Source organism: Pan paniscus, chromosome 17, assembly GCF_029289425.2.
Source record: "Pan paniscus chromosome 17, NHGRI_mPanPan1-v2.0_pri, whole genome shotgun sequence".
NCBI lineage: Eukaryota > Metazoa > Chordata > Mammalia > Primates > Hominidae > Pan > Pan paniscus.
The window spans coordinates 35,453,657-35,469,951 of NC_073266.2; the positions used below are offsets into that span (position 1 = coordinate 35,453,657).

General features: G+C 39.3%; 1 protein-coding gene and 1 pseudogene across 2 annotated transcripts in view; one reads left to right on the forward strand and one right to left on the reverse strand.

Annotated features, from left to right (window-relative positions):
- Window positions 1-16,295, forward strand: part of LPIN2 (lipin 2) — a 96,198-nt gene that overhangs the window by 19,451 nt on the left and 60,452 nt on the right. The window lies entirely within an intron of this gene.
- On the reverse strand, window positions 2,591-14,926 carry LOC103786004 (U1 small nuclear ribonucleoprotein C-like; annotated as a pseudogene).

Below are 16,295 nucleotides of genomic sequence, written 5' to 3' on the forward strand. Positions count from 1 at the left end.
TCATGGGCTATATATATTCTCTAGGGTTACTTCTAGATGTTTAGAAGCTAAGATTAGGAATTTGTTTGAGATCAGAAGTGGATTTGTTGTGGTCCAGTGTAATTTTTGACTGAAGGAAGAAGCTCTCTGTTGTGTGTAGGTATACATAAAATGAAAGTTACACATAATTTTTTGTTGAAGTTATTGCTGTGGAATCACCAAGCTCGTGGTAAAAACTAAGTTGTGGGAAATACTTTGCTTTCTACTTAGTAGAGTTGAATGCTCAGAAAGCCATAGTTTTCGAAATGTCAGATTGTTTTACCTAGAAGGATACATAGAAATTATCTAGAAATTCACTTTTTGGGTGAGGAAATTGAGGGTTAATGATATTCAGTGAGTTGTTCAAATAACCTAGGAAGTTTGTAACAGTATAGGAATAGAAGATGATATTTATAGCCAAGAACGAATATATTCTCATTTTAAACTATGGACTGTATTGACATTGCTTTACATTTCAATTAGAGTTTTATTGCATAATTTTAATTCCTATTTTTCTTCTTCTACCTTTTTTCTTCTTTCTTCCTTCTTCTTTCTTCTTTGTTCCTCTCTCCTTTCTTCTTTTTTCCTTCTTCCTTTCTTCTTTCTTTTTTCTTCCTCCATCAGGGTCTCGCTCTGTTTCCCAGGCTGGAGCGCAGTGGTGCAATCATGGCTTACTGCACACTCAAGCTCCTGAGCTCAAGCCATCCTCCCACCTCAGCCTCTGAGTACTACAGATGTACACCACCACACCTGGCTAATATTTAAATTTTTTTTTTTTTTTTTTTTTGAGACGGGTCTCACTGGCTGGAGTGCTGTGGTGCTATCTCGGCTCACTGCAAGCTCCGCCTTCCAGGTTCACGCCATTCTCCTGCCTCAGCCTCCCGAGTAGCTGGGACTACAGGCGCCCGCCACCACGCCTGGCTAATTTTTTTTTTGTATTTTTAGTAGAGACGTGGTTTCACTGTGTTAGCCAGGACGGTCTCCATCTCCTGACCTCATGATCCGCCCGCCTCGGCCTCCCAAAGTGCTGGGATTACAGGCATGAGCCACCGCGCCCAGCCTAAAGATTTTTTATAGAGATGAGATCTCACTACTGTATTGCCCAGGCTGGTCTTGAACTCCTGGAACTCAAGATCTGCCCACCTTGGCCTCCCAAAGTGTTGGGATTACAGGTGTGAGCCACTGTGCCTGGCCCCATTGCATAATTTTCTAATTGTAGTAAGATTCAACCATTTTTGAATGTATGATTTCATGGTATTAACTACCATTTACTATGTTGTACAACCATCACTGCTATTTCCAAAATTTTTCATGACTCTAAACTCTGTAACCATTAAGCAATAACTCTCCGTTTCCTCCACCTGGTAACCTCTAATCTACCTTTTATTTATGAATTTGCCTATTCTAGATATTTCACATAATTGGAATCATATGACATTTGTCCTTTTGTGTCAGGCTTATTTCCTTTAGCATGTTTTCAGGGTTCGTCCATGTTGTGGCATGTATCAGAACTTCACTTATTTTCATGACTGAATGATATTCCATTGTATGAATATAACACATTTTGTTTCTCCATCTGTTGATGGACAGTTGTGTTGTTTCCACATTTTGGCTGTTGTGAATAATGCTGCCGTGAACACTGGTATACAAATGTCTGTTTTCAGTTCTTTTGTGTATGTACCTGGGAGTGAAATTGCTGATTATATGGCAATTCTATATTTATTTTTTATTGTATTATACTTTTTTTTTTTTTGAAATGGAGTCTCACTCTGTCGCCCAGGCTAGAGTGCAGTGGCGCTATCTCAGCTCACTGCAACCTCTGCCTCCTGTGTTCGGCAGTTCTCTACCTCAGCCTCCCAAGTAGCTGGGATTACAGGTGCACGCCACCACGCCCAGCTAATTTTTGTATTTTTAGTAGAGATGGGGTTTCGCCATCTTGGCCAGGCTGATCTTGAATTCCTGACCTCGTGATCCACCCACCTCCCCCTCCCAAAGTGCTGGGATTATAGGCGTGAGCCACTGTGCCCGGCCTTATTATTATTATTTTTTGAGACAGGCCCTCATTCTGGTGCTCAGGTTGGAGTGTAGTGACATGGTCTCAGCTCACTGCAGCCTCGACCTCTTAGGCTCAAGCAGTCCTCCCACCTCAGCCTTCTCAGGAGCTGTGATTATAGGTGTACAACACCACACCTGGCTCATTTTGTTTATGTTTTGTAGAAACAGGGTCTCACTATGTTGCCTATGCTTGTCTCTAACTCCTGGGCTCACATGATCCTCCCACCTTAGTCCGCCCCAGTGTGAGCCACTGTGCCGAGCCTGGTAATTCCATATTTAGCTTTTGAGAAACCACCAAACTTGTTTTCTACAGTGGTTACGCCATTTGACATTCTCACCAACAGTGCACAAGTGTTTCAGTTTCTCCAGTTTTCTTTCTAACATATATTTTCCTTTTTTAAAAAAAGTTGACAATTTTATTTTCATATTTCACAATATAGATAAAAACTGCACTTTTTTTGTCCCACTTCTCCACTCCAAAATGATTTTCTTTAATAGGAAGGGAGAGCACCTTTTCTGTATCAGACTGATAAGAAAACACCCAGAGTCACAGCATTGTGATCTCCTGGTGAAGCAGAGCAAGCAATATAAGACTGATATAGGGAGGCCTTCCCTCTATCCTTTCTGTCTGCTCGAGTCATTCTGGGCCAAGTGGGCACCATCATGGGACAAGCAAGAGGTCTCATCATTGGGGGCCCAGGCATCATTGGCATGTGGCCTCCCATGGGCAGCCTCATTCCAGGAGCAGGTCCCACTGGCATCATCCCAGGAGGAGGGCCCCGTGTGGGGTGCTGGCATCATACCAGGGTGAGGAGGACCCAGAAGACTGGAGGGAGGTGGTATCATTGTCCCTGCCGGCGGGGAACAGAGATTGAAGTAGGAAGTATCTTTCCTTGTTGAAATGCAACCCTTATTTTGTCAGTCAGGCTCTGAGCCTGTTCTTCCATCCATTTCTAATAGTAATCTTTACATTCTGTCTCTGTTTCCTACCACTGCAATATGTCTTTCTCATAAATGGAGAGTCATGGATGAGGTGTGTGTTGCAGTAGTCACGGCCATTGGCCACTCTGTTCCTTTTTAACAGAAACTATAGCCATCATAGTGGGTATGAATTGGTATCTCATTGTGGTTTTGATTTGCCTTTCCTGGATGGTTAATGATGTTGAGCATGTTTTCACGTATTTATTTGCCATTTTGTATATCTTCTTTGAAGAAGGGTTTATCTAGATCCTTTGCCCATATTTTAATTGAATCATTTGTCTTTTAGTTGTTGTAGGAATTTTTAAATATATTCTAGAGTTAAACTCCCCAATTTGCAAATATTTTCTTACATTCTGTATGATTCTTTTTCTTGATCATGTCCTTTGATACAAAAAAAAGTACTTTTAGTGAAATCCAGTTTATCTAGTTTTTGTTACTCATGCTTTTGGTGTTATATCTGAGAATCATTTGCCAAATCCAAGATCATGAAGATATACCCTATGTTTTCTTCTAAGAGTTTTATGGTTTTAGGTCATTAATCCATTTTGAGTTAATTTTTTAATATGGTGTAAAGTAGGGTTCCAACTTCATTCTTTTGCATATAGAAACTTAGTTGTGTCAGCACCATCCGTTGATACTATTCCTTCCGCCATGCAGTGGATTTGGTACTCTTGTCAAATATCAATTGGCCATAAATGTTTGGGTTTATTTCTGGACTCTCAAGTCTATTCCATTGGTCTGTATGTCTATTTTATGCCAGTACTACAATGTTTTGATTACTGTAATTTTTTTTTTTTTTTTGAGACAGAGTCTCACTCTGTCACCCAGGCTGGAGTGCAGTGGTGCAATCTCAGCTCACTGCAGCTTCCACCTCCTGGGTTCAAGCGATTCTCCTGCCTCAGCCTCCCGAGTGGCTGGGACCACAGGAGCCTGCCACACACCTGCCTAATTTCTGTATTTTTTGTAGAGACGGGGTTTCACTGTGTTGGCCAAGCTGGTCTCGAACTCCTGACCTCAAGTGATCTGCCCGCATTGGCCTCCCAAAGTGATGGGATTACAGGCGTCAGCTACTGCACCCAGCCTGATTACTGTAACTTTATAGTACGTTTTGAAATCAAGAAATGGAAGTCTTCCAACTTTGCTCTTTTTCAGTATTATTTTGGCTAGTCAGGGCCCCTTGTAACTCCATATGAATTTGAGGCTTTTGGAATTTTGATAGGGATTGCCTTGAATTTGAAGATCGCTTTAGGTAATATTGGCATCTTAACAATATTGAGTCTTCCTATTCACGAACACGGATGTCTTTCTATTTACTGAGGTTATCTTTAATTTTTTTTTTCAGTGATTTTTGCAATTTTATTTGTACAAGCTTTCACCTCCTTGGTTAAATTTATTCCTAGGCATTTTTTTCTTTTAGATGCATTGCATAATGTTTGAGATTTTAGAAATACTTAGCATAGTAAATCTGAATTTCAGCTTAAATAATGAGTCTAAGAAGGTACTGTGGAAGACATCTTGAGCTCTAGCTGGTTTGTCCTTGGATGTTTAACATAACCTCTCTCTAAACCTCCATTTCTTCATCTGTAAAATATAGGGATAAAGCAAATCTGTCTTTCATGAAAATTGTGTAGATCAGAGATAATATATGCAAAGGATTAATTCCAGGGTGTGGCTTAGAGTAAATACTAAATAAATAGTGCTTGGCTGCCAGGATTGTGTTTTCTTCTATGATTTCAATATAAATACCTATGTTGTACTTGAAGTATACTTTTTAAAATTGAAACAATTAATTTGTTGCAAAGGCTGAAGATTTTTACACAAACTAAATGCCCTGTTCCTGAGAGAGCCTTTTTATATTAAAGTATGTTGAGTCTGGAAGAAAAATAAAATGAAATGTCACACTTGTTCTGTTTCAATGGTGCTTTATCCTTAGAAGAGGGAGCATTTCTTCTAATGTTGCAACTTTCAGATGCCTCTTTGCTTTTTGAATCCTATCTGTGTCTTGACATTACAAGGTTAAATCTTAGACATTACCAGCATTTAACTTGAAAGAGTAGCAAAGCTGACTAACTTTTCCCCTTTTCTTTTACTACTTAGTGCATTGAGGCTTTACCCTCACTGGAGAATGCAATTACTGTCACCATCTGGAATTGGATTCATCTGTATGTGTAGAATATAACTTACATATAAAGCTGAGTATCAGTGTTTCAGGTTTTCTCTTTTTCTTACACATCTCAGTCAAGCTTTAGATTGAAGTAGGCAGATTCACTGAGTGTAATAATTTAAGAATTCAGTTACTTTCATTTTAATTTAAATTTCACCAATTAAATAAAATTCTTCATAACACTTAAGTATGGCATTAGAATTTCTAAACATTGTGAAACTAAATTCTTGAGAGCAAAGTATATTAGTCATTTTTGCCGTTTCTCCTGAAGAGCATAAATGAGCCTGCATTCAAGAATATGGAATGTTGTACATTCTGATGGGGAAATAGAGTGGCAGAATATAGTCAGGTTGAGGAGCATGGAAGTTTGAAAAAGAACCAGAAATTTGGAGAGAGAGCTGACCACAGAAACAAAGGAGGGTTGCCAGATTCTGTTGGGGACCCATTTAAGGCTACAGATCAGTAATTTATACTGTTACCCATCTGGCCTGCTGGCAGCACTCATGATGATTCTTTTTTTTTTTTTTTTTTTTTTTTTGAGACAGTCTCTCACTCTGTCGCCCAGGCTGGAGAACAGTGGTATGATCTTGGCTCACTGCAACCTCCGCCTCAGCCTCCTGAGTAGCTGGGATTATAGGCGTGAGCCACCACGCTCAGCTAATTCTTGTATTTTTAGTAGAGATGAGGTTTCACTGTGTTGGCCAGGCTGGTCTCGAACTCCTGACCTCAAGTGATCCACCCTCCTGGTTTCTAAGTACAGTACTTAACATTACAGCAGCCGTTCGTTTCTATAGATGGAAGAAGGTGGCAGGAAGAAGAGTAATTACTAAGAGTAATTTACTAAGTAAAGCTGATTACAAATATCTTTTAAATAAAAATTTTTTAAGTAATTGAAAGAGATCACAGCAACAGAATAAACAACCATCACCAGTTTTTCAGGTGGTCGAGAAAATCTTGAATTAGAACTGTTGTGAGGAACCAGCTATGGAAGAGAAAATTGGAGTCAAAGATGGACCTGAAATGTCCACGTGGAAAAAAATAAGTCAAGGAATGTGAGGATGAGGGGTTCCTACATGATGCCAATACATTTTGTGATAATTTTCACTTATATTTTCTTTGGATTGTCTTAATGATATAATCAACTCTTGCTCACCTTATTTGTTGTTTGTTGCTGTTTTTTGGGGACAAGCTTTAAGCTATCTCACTTTTTGATCTGGAGTATAGGAACCCAGCACTGGCTTCTTCCAGCACCTTCACTTGGCCTCAGTGTTTTGATGCACTGAGCCACCCCTGTTATTGTGAGTCTATAACAAGTAATTTGTTTCTGAAAAGATTAAAGCACTACACTTTGAAAATTATTTAGTGTTTTAAAATTTGATGATAGTAAGACTTGCATTTCAACAGGATTTTTTGAGTTTGAATGAAGTGGGGGTGATATAACCCTAGAACAGAAAATCGTATACTTAAGGGTGTCATCACTGTGCAAACTGCTATTCAGAGGTGAAATGGGAGAAGGAAAAGACATTTAAACAGAAACAATTAGGCAATTAACAGGCCCCCTCTTCACCCCCGACCTCCACCCCTGTCAAGCAACTGAGGCCTCAGGAGTCCTGCCTGAGCAGAACAGAGGGTTTTCCATTTCTTTTGGCTTTATTTTGTTGAAAATGTTGTCCAGAAGTTGTGACACAAGTCAGGCCATAATTACTCTGATCCTAAATTAGGCTGTTCAGCTTTACTCTCTTAATGTTCAGATGCACTTGACTGCTACAGCCAGGCAACTCTCAGTATTGTCTCTCTTGTCTCCAAATAGTGGGTAAAAGCTTGACCTCAAACATTTGTGTTGGAAGGGTTAGACCGCAGAGGTTGTTTGGTCCTAAGCTCCTTAAACTGCGATGTGTACACTGAGCATCCTCTAATTCTTACAGTAAATGTGTTGCATTAACCTTTGAACTTGGAAGAAGAAAGCTTTGGCCAGTTAGTCTTTCTTTTTTTTTTTTTTCACATTAAAAAAATAGACTTATCAGAATAGACTACAAAATGTGTGAATTTTAAAGATAAATGACAAGTCTTCAAAGAAGTTTATCTTTGGGAGAGTCACTTTAAGCTGGGCGTCTGACCTCAGGAGACCCTCCCTTGTTTTTTCTCTTCTGTTCCTGGAAAGATCTGTTTGCATTTGGTTATTCACTCACAGTTCAGTGAAATTGCCAGCCACTAGCTATCTTGTTTAGAATTTTGAGATTGTATGAGGATATTATGAAACACTGGAACTTGAGTAAACTATATAACCATTACCCAATGAGTAGTTAAACTACAGATGTTTGAAAAACCCAAGAGTGGTAGCAAGAGGAATTTTATCTTGGTTTTGAATAAAACGTCAGTCCCTTTGGGGTTGTTTTCATAAACAGTGAATTATAAGTGATTCCATTTAGGAGAAGAAACACTTCATATGCTTTGGTGTAGATGGTGAGAGCCATTTGGCTCTAAATGAAAACATTTGTTTCAGGTGAGCCATGGTCCTTTTACATGTTCCCTTTGTCATGAGGAGTCTTGAAAATGCAGAAATGCACTCAGGTTCTTCACTATAGAGGAATTCCGGTGGGTATTATGAAATTCTTTGTAATTGAGGTTATAAAATATTTTCATGATTTTTTAATAATCAAAACTTAGTTTTGTCACATCTTCATTGGTAATCCAGGAGCAAGGTGTTGTGTTTCCATAGTATGGCCACTGGGGGGGGAGTACAATTATTTTCATGTTTTATGGTAAAATAACATGCTTGTGGTGTAAAGGTATTTCTGTTGAACCAGCTTAGTACAGCTTCAGATAAGCAAATTCTAGCTAGAAAGTTTTAAATAAATCGTTATACCCTCTTAAAAAGCCCTGTATACCTAGTCTTACATACTTATGGGATTAGTAGTAGAAAAAACAAAAACAAAGAAGGTATATATTTTACTTAGCATCATTAAAGCTGTGGAATCTGAACAGGATTCTGTTTTTCCTAACTAGCATTTTAGCTTTGTTTCCCTAAGTTAGACTATTTTTTTGAAAGAGTTAAGTCTTGGGAAAAAGACTTCCAAATTCTATGCACTTTTTAAAAAAAAGATCATTGAAGATGTTATACAAAAGTAAAAAGTAGCTTTTTTCAGTAGTCATTTTATTTTTATTTTAGCCTGTAGAGAAAAAGTTTGACAATACAGTAGCGTTTTCCTTTGAAAATCATAGGGATGATTAAGAATTGTTGGTTGTGATTTTTAACATTTATCCATCAAGACTGAAAAGTGCCACCTTGCAGATGGTGGGGGTGGAAGCAGAACTTTGGCTACCAGCTTTGAAGGTCAGGGTGATCCACAGGTGGCCATAGGAGGAAACTTTAGGTGTGTGCCTGTTGGCAACACAGATGTTTAGAAAATGAGCTCACTTCTGATGGGTCCATAGTACATGTTCCTTGCAGTCAGGACATTCTGGGAGTCATCAGCTAAAACAAGGAAACAATACAAACACTAGCAGGAAACCCCCAAATGACTGGCTTGGGTGCCCCGCCTGTTGTGTAAGCTGCATTGTAGGCAAGAGTTGCTGAACAGAATTCTACCTGCTGACCTCTGCCCTGCTGGATCTCCACCACGCCTCACTTGCTAAGCCTTTGCTCCTACCTCTTGTCAGCCTCCTCCTGCTGATCCCCAGCATGTTCTTTCTTGGTCTCTGCTTGGCATAACACAAAAAAGCACTGAACCAGAAACTGGGAGGCTTCTTCTCCCTGGCACCTTTGCTGACCAGTTGAGTGACATTGGGCTAATTGCCTGACCTCTTTCTGGGCCTCAGTTTCCTCACATTTAAAGTGGATATGGTTTTTGTCTTTCTTCTTTCCACCCTCCTTACAGTTTTCCCCTTCTCCTGCTATCCAGTTGAATATTTTCTCATCTCTTCTACATTTTATTTCCTCTGCCCCTCTAACTTTTCTTTTTTTCACCTTCTTAGGTTTCTCTTTAATCTCTCTTTCTCCTACTAGCCTCCCCTTCTTGCTGACCTCTGGCTTCTTCCATTTTTCTCCACCGGCAGCACCCCAATATCCGGTTTTTATCACTACCATCTGATGCCAAGGATCCTGAACTGCAGTAGATCATGGATGAAGAGATTTAAATTTTTATTCATTGCATAAAATTTAGGCCAGAAAAACCTAAACAGTTCTCTTCTGGAAGTAGGAGTTTGTGTACATGATGTGTTGAATTAGATCGCAAGTGACTGGGCACTTTGGTGTACTGCAGGCCCACGATACTATGCTGGGCTAGAAGGCAAGCAGGAAAACATGCTGCATGCAAGATAAGTTTTGCCATTTCTAATTTTGGTGAAATTGGTTTTTAATTCTGCCACTTAATGTTTTTATTATATGAACCTTGGTGATATGTTACTGTATTAAGCATCACCAGACACTAAACTTGGTCAAACATTTGAAAATTTTGTCTTTTGTGAAGTTTAGATGCAGAGAAAAGGGTTTAATGTGAAGGTTAAATGGATGTGGATCAGCTAGTATATTGTTGATGAATTAACTAAATACTTTAAAGGAATGATGAACAATCCAGTTGTCCTCAGTTCTTCCTTACCTATAACTTGCCTGAATGGCCTTTTCCCCACCTTGTTCTCAAGATTGTCTCGGGGCCTTAGAGCAGCATTGTCCAATAGAAATATAATGTGAGCCACATGTGTAATTTCAAATTTTCTAGTAATCACATTTTAAAAAGTGGGAATAAAAAACCTAGGTAAAAGTAAATGTAATTTCTTATTTAACTCAGTATATCCAAAATATCCTTTAAACATGTAGTATATATTAGAAATTGTGAGTTTTTTAATTCTCTTTTCATTCTTAGTCGTGGAAATCCAGTGTGTATTTTACACTTGGAGCACATTGCAGTTGGTGCTGGCCTGATTGCCATTGCTCAGTAGCCACACGTGGCTAATGGCTGTTTGTGATGAACAGCACAATCCTAGACAATGGTATGAAAAAAATAGTGTATCTTAATTCAGAAATCTAATATGTTTGTCCATGTGAGTTAAGTGTGTTTGCGGTTTTTAGAAAAATTCAGTTAAAATTACTATGTTTTGACTTACTGAGAGCTGCCAAGGAAATACGAGGAATGTTTGAATTTTACAATGTTGCATTATCATATTCTTGAAATTAATAAATTCTGCTTGTTATATACAGTACTGAGCAGGATATCTCCCAGAATTGTGAAAATACCTTGGGTCACACCAGTCTGACAAAGGAAAAGTGTTCAGTAGTTAGGCTCTTGGAGGCATGTAATCTGGCTGACTTTGGGAAGCTCCCTGCTGCTCGGAAAATGTCTGTAAATTACTTCCCTTACATGATTAGCTTATGTAACATCACTCTCCATATGTGTAGTAGCTGTTTTTATTTCTAAAAAATGAGGATGTGATTGGTTTAGAGAATCATTAACTCAATCCCTGTCCTGTGTGATGGAAGCTGCAGTGGCCATCATGTGATTGGGCAGGTCTTGGTGCCTATCAGTGTAAACACATGGCACAACCTGTCCCATGCCCCTGCTTATCTCCTTTGGGGAGAAGGGGTTGAGGTATTTTGAGCAAATCTCATTGGTAAACTTGTGTATGCATTGCTTTTTTTTTTTTTTTAAGAACCATTTCCTTTCAGTTTTAGCCATATAACTGTGTCTGCAAGCAGTTTGTACTCAGTTTGTCAAGAGAGCAGCTTTCTGTTTTGATTATATACCTTCATCTCTGAAAAAAGACATGCTAGTTAAATTTCAAGATGTTTTACTTAGAAGATGACAAGGAAGATGAGGAGGTTTGTAAAGGCTCATTAAGTAAAACTCAAGATGTTTACCATGACAAGTCCCCTCCTGGTATCCTGGTGAGTTACATCTCCCAATGTCCCTGCTCCCTTCGCTGCTTGCTCAATCTGGACACTACTGAGAGACAAGGGGATGGCATCCACCAAAAGAAAGACTAATGCCCTTTCTTAGGAAAATGTAATGTTGTAGTGAATTTTATTAACTTCTAAGTGTTATGTTGAACAGAAATCTTTGGCTACCTGCCCTCCTGCATTTACTATGCCATCTTTCTGCTATCTCTATTTGTTGTTATTTAACAGAAGACTTTTTTTTCCTAGGAAAAAAATGAAGTTGCTGTTTTAAACTGAGAATTTTTAAAAATTATGTTTCAAAAATAATATATTTGGTTTCACATTCTCTTTGCATTTAAGTGTAGTAGTAAAAATCATATAAAAGTGTTACAGTTTTTGTTGGCCTAGTCATAATCTTTGGAATGGTAAACTAATATTTTGAAGCTGACGTTGTATTTGGATATATGAGAGTGGCTGCAGTTGCTTTCTTCTGTGATCATAAACAAGAATTTTTGTAAGCTTGAAGTATGTGGGGAAAATATAAATTGTATGAACTTCTTTAATCCAGAGTTTTCTCTCGTTACAAAATATAACTTAGAACAAGTTATGTAAGCTTAGTGTAAGTCCCAGAAATCTGCATTAAAGAAACAAAATCAAGTGACTTGAGGACAGTGTAACTCTACCTGTGGAAGCTTTCCTTTAAAAATAATAGGAAGGAAACACTATTTTCAAGGTTATTTTTTAAAATTAAGGATGGATATTTTTATGAAAACAAGCATAAAATCAGTGAGACAAAAATTAGTTTCTAAAATCTGTGGCTCATAACTTGATTTTAGTTTTAAGGTTATACAAATGTTTATTATCTTTAAAAATGTTATCACACTCTGCTTTTTGCTTTTGGATCTGTTAGTGAAAGTGTACTTGTTCAGAGTTCTCAGGAACTAATGGAAAGACGTGGTTTGAATATGAATGGAAGAGTCAGGTGCTACCAGGGGGGAGGCAGTTTGCTTTTGAAATCAACATTGTAATATTATAGAATGTATACACATACTGGCTCACTCACATTTGTTGTAAAGGTCAGAAGGGAGAATAGAGAACCTTGCTGACTTTTTACGAAATACTTTAAACATTCATATATTAAGTAGCACTAACACACATAAACTGTCCCTCACAGGAAGTTCTTAAGACTTGTGTCTGCTGGTGTTTTCCAGAAAGAGGTCAAGAGGTGTTTGCTTAGGCTGCATTTTATTAACGGTCCCATTTTATGTTGCCGTTAGAACACTGAAGTCTAATGAGTCACCTCCCTGTCCCAGGAGAAGCATGAGTTTTCTTAATGCTAACGTTTGGGATAAGGATCTGATATCTGCTTAGTAGCCTGTAATGATTATATAGGAGTTTGACTTTATAACCTGGGTGTGTGTGGTCAGAGGGAGAACCCTGGTTTTCAGGGTCCAGGCCTTCTGTGACCTGAACACTCCTTACAAATCACATCCTTTCTGGGCACCCCTTTTGTAAGGTGACAGTTTCAGTTTTGAAAGAGTCTTTCCTCATGGTTTTGTGATTTGGGAATATAAATGTATCATATGATTTGGAAAACCATGAGAAGATTTCTGTGCTTTGTTAGAAATTGGGAAATTTCAAAGACCATGTTTTCATATTTTTTGAAACAAGTGAAGACAATACCTTTATTTGCTAAGGAAAAAGCTAAATTATTTTATATTCAAATAACCTGAAGTCCCAGAATAATCTACTGGCCATATTTTCACCCCATTTAGGGCAGAATATACTACAGGAGTTCTTAGCCAAACTTGTAATCCTCAGAAATGCTTATAGAATTGGAGCTTTTCTGCAGTTTAGAGCTGGGGGGGGGGAATCTAGAGGTCACCTGACCATTCTTGTTAGAGAGAACCCCCGGCACAGAGCCCAGACCTCTTCTCCAGCGGAAGCGAGACTTGATCTTGGGTCTTCACATCCTCACCAGCTTCAGGGGACTCCAGGAAGCCCTGAGGGCAGTGTCCCTCAATTCTCATCTCTGTGAGTTATTTGTCAAAGGACATGGGCACCTCTGGTTGATGCCAAAAAGCTTAACCAGATTTAATAACACAAACAGTGGTCAGAGGTGGCAAGTCACCCTGTAGGTGGGGCACATGATATGAGGCAGAGTGCATCATGCTAAGTTAGGAAACCTTAGTCCACCCAGGATTTGGGGTGGGGCTGAGGTTGGTGCTGGGGAACCATAACACATTGTCATTACTGATTGCTGCCCAGATTCCTAGAACAACTGGAGGTGAACAAGTCTAAAACTAACTATGTTCCTCCAGTCTAGCATGGCCAGTGTTCAAAAAAGTAATTATTTAATTGAGTGGAATTTTATTTCCTCATAGAAATAATGTTGCTATACCTGTCTCATAATTAGCCAGAGAACTCAACCAGAGTTCTGAGTCCTAGAACAAGGGGGAAGAAGGGCTAATGCAAGAATTTCCTCTTTCTTTCTGGATAAGGGCCAAGTTTCACTAAAATTTTTGAGACAAACATTTTCTGAGTTCCATTTTCAAGCCATGTTTTAGCTCCCACTCTCCATAGCTAGTAACTTTGGGCTTGAAAATGATACCTTTCCTCCCTCCTAACTCCCCTAAGTTTTAGGAGTGTTTGTGCTCTTGCCACTGAGCTGTGAATGGGTGATGGTTCCTTAAGCGCTGCAGAAGTAGCTGCATTGGAGGAAGAGGATTCTAGTAAACCTACAGGTGTGCTTTGGTAGGCTCACTAGCCAAGTGACAGTGTGCACTGAAATGAAAACTCTGAGGCCTGCTAAGAGGATATATTGAGGGACCATACAAGATTACTGGTTAGGCAGTTTGGGGGAGTAAATTCTCTGAAAGTCTTTGTTTTCAAAGAATGCTCGCCACAGATGAACTCAGGAATTTGGGGGGGAGTAGTTTTGGGACTGTGGACATGAATATGTTTCGGCTATTTGAAAATTATTTATTATTCATTTTTATATTTATGCCCCCATCTGTTTTCAGTAAGGAAGGATTTAGAAGTAGTTTACAATTAAAACATACATGCACACAGACTGCCTCCACACACACTGTATATTGCATAGCTAAGCCTATTATTGTAGAGGAAACAAAATTGTCTTCATTTAGCAAATATTTATTGTACTACAACTGAGTCCAGTAGATGCATGTAAATCAATTTTTTTTTTGTTTGCCTCCACTAATATGTCGGAATTTTTTGCTGCTCTGGGTTTATGAATAACACAGCTGGGCAGATATCCAGCAAATGGCTGTATGAATGCTACCATGTTGAGTTTGCCTGGATACTTGGTCCTGATTACATACTCAGCATACTCAGTGCGTTAGAGTGCCTGGTGAGCCCTGTTTTGTAGATGTGATCCAGGTGTAGTCTTCGTGCATTGGGAAAACACACCTTAGTTACATCACTGTGCCTTTAGGTGTCCCAAAAAGTGAGGCTGCTGGCCTGGCCTAGAGGAGATGGACACAACTCTGAAAGGATCTAAATAAAAATCTCAGTTGGGCATGGTGGCTCACACCTGTAATCCTGCACTTTGGGAGGCCCAGGCAGGTAGATCACTTGAGGCCAGGAAGTGAGGCAGGAAAGGAACAGGAACTACTACACCACCCTTCTTCAGCTCTGTTCACTGTCAAGAAAACAAGAGGGTTTGGGAGTCATTCCACCTACCTGTGGTCCTGAGGCACAGCTTGAGATGTGCTACATTCTGGGATCATTTGGAGGCTTTCAAAAGTACTTGCACTAGAATCTGCAGATGGGGTGGCCTGATCATGAGGATTCCCCAAGCACCTCAGTGACTGCATTGTGCACCGGGGGTGAGAAGTGAGCCCCAAGGACGATGATGCCCACATCTGACTCATCACTGAGTGAATCCCTGTGGAGCTTTCAAAAGAAAATACAGATTTCCCAGACAGACTGAAGCAGAATTGAAGGCAGTAGTGGAGGCCAGGAATAACTGTTTTGTTTTGTTTTGAAAATGAAACTACAGACTTTATTCAGATTCTTCTTACTAATGTCCTTTTTCTGTTCCAGAGCCCAACCTTACCTTGAATTGTCCTGTCTCCTTAGTCTCTTCCAATCGTGACAGTTCTTTAGTCTTTGCTTCTCATGACCTTGATGTTTTGATGAGCACTGGTCAGATATTTTGTTGAATTTGTCTCTACTTCGGTTTGTCTGATGTTGTCTCATAATTAGATTGAGGTTGTGTGTTTTTGGTCAAAATACCTCAAAAGTCCTTTTCAGTGAGTCATACCAGGAGTCCCTGAGGTCAGTGTGTCTTAAGTTTTCCCGATCACTTGATTATGGTGGTGTCTTCCAGGTTTCTCTACTATAGAGTTAAAATTTTTTCCTTTTGTAATGAATGTGTATCTTGGGGAAAATACTTTGAGAATATCCAGACATCTTGTTTATCTTGTTTCTCCTTCAACTTTATTTTTTATTTTTTATTTTTTAAAAGACAGAGTCTTGCTCTGTCGCCCAGGCTGGAGTGCAGTGGCGCAGTCTTGGCTCACTTCAGCCTCCGCCTCCCGACTTCAAGCAGTTCTCCTGCCTCAGCCTCCTGAGTAGCTGGGACTACAGGTGCCACCACTCCCGGCTTCTTTTTGTGTTTTAAGTAGAGATGGTTTCATCATGTTGATCAGGCTGGTCTTGAACTCTTGACCTCAGGTGATCCACCTTCCTTGGCCTCCCAAAGTGCTGGGATTACAGGTGTAAACCACCGAGCCCGGCCTCTCCTCAAACTTTTGTCTTCTATTTTTAACATCCATTGATGGATCTTGCCTTCCATAAATAATACTGTGATATATTCCAATAGTGAGTTTCTAGTTTCTTCATTTTTTCTTCATTAATTATAATTCATCTGTAAGAGCTGTCATTTCTCACTTATATATTAATTTATTCTATCAGTGAGGAGTCAAGAATATTTTATTCAACTAATTGTAATCTAGTAATCCTGTTTTGTTGCTCAAATTGTCCTGTGTTTAGCTCTTGGGAGTATACTCCTGTTTTTTCTCTGACATACGTTCACTCTTTTGATTTTGAGCATTTCCCAGTCTCTGACTCCACAAGATGCTCCAGCATTATCTTGTATTTTCCTGCCCACAGCCATGGAATGAATCAACCACTTTTCCAAGGAGCCCTGGTTCCTTTTATTGGAGAATGATATTCAGAAAG